The 4,135-nt window shown below is 36.3% G+C and overlaps 1 protein-coding gene across 1 annotated transcript in view; it reads left to right on the top strand.

The window, feature by feature from the left end:
• LOC143640171 (uncharacterized) overlaps positions 1-4,135 on the top strand; it is a 68,222-nt gene that overhangs the window by 152 nt on the left and 63,935 nt on the right. The window lies entirely within an intron of this gene.

Here is a 4,135-nt window from a genome sequence, read left to right as displayed (position 1 = left end):
GTGGGTAAATTGATAGGCAGCATCCCTTGGGCTGGAGAAGGATAACCTCTTCCTCCCCACACTTTTTTCCCAGTGCCCCACCTGATGCCCTAGAGACAGTTCTCCCTACACAACTAAGCTGATGTCCACGTGCTATTATAAATTCCATTTTACATGTAATAAAACTAAGTCTCAGGAAGGCTGATTATGTCCCTAATCCAAAGTCACACAGCCCTTAAGGGATAAAGCCAGGATTGAAATCCAGGGGAATCTCCCTCCAAAATTGGAAAATTTCCTTCCCCAGGTAGTTAATTCAAGCTTCTACACTTTGCCTGAAGCATAGCATTGATGTATTGATTTAGATGGATGGATATATAAACCGCTAGATAGATGTGGAGGTTAAGCTAGAGAGGGAGATAAAGATGGTATCTTAGAACCACAGACAATTGTATCAGGTGTCAATGGGATGGGGGCAGATACCCTTTTCCCAAATCTCCATCAATCCCCAAAACCTTTTGTTTAAGTCAAAATTTTTTTTAAAAAAATTTAGATGTAGATGGACACAATACCTTTATTTAATTTATTTAATTTTATGTGGTGCTGAGGATTGAAACCCAGTGCTTCACATGTGCTAGATGTCAACATTTCTACTGTGAATTCCCATTAAACACAGATAAACACAACCTTGCCTTCCAAGATTCTAGAATAATTGACAAAGGTGTCACTAACCAAGATCATGGCCTTTTTAATGTCAGACACATCAGAAAAATTAATTTTCCCAAAAAGAAGTTGTTTGTCATCCCTTTCTTGTTAACATAAAGTAGATAATGGATATGTTCTTAATAGTATTCTCAAAGAGGCAGAACAGTTCTTAAGGAAAATTTTTAGTGATCAAAGATATTGAGGGACAACAATTTAGTGTTTGGGGGCATTTAGTGTTTGGGGGCCAGGATCTAGGCTTCACACAATGCTTGGATGGGATGGATCTGTATCATCAAGATTCATCCTTGTCTCAAGAATTTTGATCTTAAAATGGTTTAATCAAACTCACTTTAAATGACCATTATTTTAAGACACAATATTTAAAAGTTATTAGAGAAAACTCCACCCCTTGCTTCTAATTATGTAAGACAAAGTAGTAAGGGGTGCTTCAGGAGAATAAGAAAACTGTCTGAAAGTCAGTGCTTATTTTTTCACACTACACATTAAGTCAACATAAATTTAAAATTATAGTGAGTATACATAGACTAGTATATATGCTAACAGTATGAGATGGCACATAAATCTCCCCCCAATTAATACAAGAATTTCAATATTGTTAATATTTTACTTGTTATTACTGGCAACTGAAGGGATCCATGGAAGGGTCATAGTACAACCTGTGGGTAGACTGAGGCAGCCTGTAATTGACCTTGGCTTGTCATCCCTAGTTCAATCTACCCTCTCCTTTTTATTAGTTTAAATAAGGTTGTCCCAACACTAAATGTCCCAAAAAGAGGAGTTGCTGTCTCCTCTTTTCTAGCTGTTCCTGTCCTTCATTACTCCCAGGAATGACTGTGTTTTAGCTTAACTGTTTTTGGTAGGTGTTTAAGATCAAGCTGGTAAAAATTGACTTTGTTTCTATCATTAAGAGTGTCAACATATTAGCAATTCTTTAGCCCTATCTGTACAAATAAAGTTTGCAATGTGTTTTTATTCCTCTTGTAGCCAAAGTGCAGAGTATATTTCCTAAATTTTGGATCTGAGCTCTTATTTTTTGTGTGTGACTTATGTAAATCTGTGACTATGAAAGTGTATTAGTCAGGAAACACTTTGAATACTTTGTTTTTACTTTCATAACACTGTCACCTCCATGAGTATGAGCCCACCTTAATTTATTTGATTCTGAGAAGAATGGTGCATTTTGGCAACCATATCTCCCTCTGAAGTTCAGTAACCTTACCAACTATTACTTAATGCAGTAAAAAGATCCCATATAAACCCAGGCTTAATTGATGATAAGCCCACACTTGAGACAATAATTTTTATATGGTTTCTTCTTATTCAGTGATAGATATCTAATTCATTAATAGGATGAATGCCAGGATTCAATCACATGTGGAACAGAAGTTATGTGAAAAACATATTGTTCCTTATAGGTACTGGTTAAATTTTTATTAATTTAAATTTAAACTTTAATCTCTTGATAGGCTTTATTGAATTATATGGAAATATGTGTAGACTTCTGTGCTTTTAATGTTTGATGATATTCTCAGAGTACCCGATACTAAAGAAGAAAATTGAAATCACAACCCTGCATTAGACTAAAGATAAAAACTTCAAAATAATTTTTTTAAATGTTTAGACTCTAGTTTCTGGGTTACTGATGATCTGATGACCTAGAGTCTTCTCTCCAGTGATACCAATCTCTTTTGGTTAAAGTATGATATCTAAAATGAAAATGGATCTGTGCCCATAATCCTGTGAGAAACATTTTCGCCTTTTGTATACTTCTGAGTTGTAGATGGCTTCTCTCTCAAAGTGCAGAGTCTCTCCTGTTCTTTGGCCCTGAGAGAATGTTGTTTGGTATGTTTATTCCATAACCAATGACACAGAACTTAGTTGTCCATTTTTTTTCACCTTGCTGAGGTCAGGGTATTTATAGATCTAAAACATGGAATATAGCTGTGGTGAACATAGATATCCCTGAGAGGTCAAGAGTGAATTTTAAGATGAAGCTTGAAAAATACATTTATTTATTAATCAATTTATATTTTCAAAAATAACAATATTTTGGATATAGTGGTTTAAGTTATTAAATTGATTTAAGCTGTCCTTCTTAATTTTTATTATGAATACTAGAAATTTTTAAATTATACTAATGCATTATATTGTTTTTCCCTCTGGGAAAATATTAATGCCTTAGGACATTGCTTACAAGTTTAAAATAAAATTTTCTTTCTCATAAGACCAGACGCACAAAAGTTAAATGAAATTTTAAAGTAATTTTGATAAAATTTTTATTCATAAAAGTATATATTTTGGGTGTGTGGGAGATCTTGCCTCTTGGTTTTATTTTCCCCATTGGGTTTCTCCCCACTGAAATTAAGTTTTCATCACATGAGAAGATCATCATGAAAGGAAAATGACCACAACACACGAAGAAACCAAAAGATCTTTATTGCAACATTGCAACAAAGAGAGAGAGAGAGAGAGAGAGAGAGAGAGAGAGAGAGAGAGAGAGAGAGGAGAGATGAAGAGGGAGAGAGCAAGAGCAAGAGAGAGACAGAGAGCCTGCACAAGAAAGATAAAGAGTAAGAGAAAGAGAGCAAGAGAGAGGGAGAGAACAAGAGAGAGGGGGGCCTGGCAGGAGGGAGTTTTTATAGCCCACATCTAATGGGGCCTCTGGGTCTGCAAGCTGTCTTGTTGGCCCAAGTGGGTAAAGTGCTCAGCCTTTAGCGGGATTGAATGTTCAGACTTGAGCAAACAGGTATAAAGGACCAGATAGAGGGGGGTTTGAGTGTGTGGGCTATCTTGCAGCCAACATCTGTTCAGCCTGCCCTGCAGACAACACATTTCAGCCTGCTCTGCACCCAACACATCACATAATCTTTTACATTTCCCCCCTCACTAAGGTGTGGCTATAGAGTTTAAGAGTGGTGAGGATAATGCAAATGATGAGAAGTGATGAGATGTCATTCCAAATCCTCATCAGCCTCCTCAGCTCAAGTGCATTTTTTATTGAGCTGGCTGAACATCTCTTCATTTGCTCTACTATTTATATTAAATTTTGCAGCTTTTTTACCCTTTTTTCAATCCTTGTTAGTTACCACCAAATTTTTCCATAACATCATTTACTCTAGGGCTAGAAACATCTGGTCTGGTGGTCTGCACCTTGGTCTTCTCACCCTTCCCTCTTATTAGGTGAGGACAACCTGCCAGAGGCCTCACTCTGTTTTTCAAGGTGAGGGGAAGTGATTTGTTTATGTCTGAGGGCAATACTGCAGAGCTTCTTTAGGCATGTCTGGTGAGGCTGCATGTTTCAAACTGAATTTTTTAAAATGGAGTTTTTTTAGGCCAGGCCTAAGGCCATCCTCACAATAGTGTAGTTAATTTGTCCAAAATTAAGGTGTTTTTTTTTTGTTGTTGTTATTTCTTTAATGTATTTGTCCTCAAT

The sequence above is a fragment of the Callospermophilus lateralis genome, unplaced genomic scaffold (genome assembly GCF_048772815.1).
Source record: "Callospermophilus lateralis isolate mCalLat2 unplaced genomic scaffold, mCalLat2.hap1 Scaffold_130, whole genome shotgun sequence".
In the NCBI taxonomy this organism is placed as follows: Eukaryota; Metazoa; Chordata; class Mammalia; order Rodentia; family Sciuridae; genus Callospermophilus; species Callospermophilus lateralis.
Note: the sequence above shows the minus strand (reverse complement) of the source record. Positions and strands in the feature narration are given on the sequence as shown.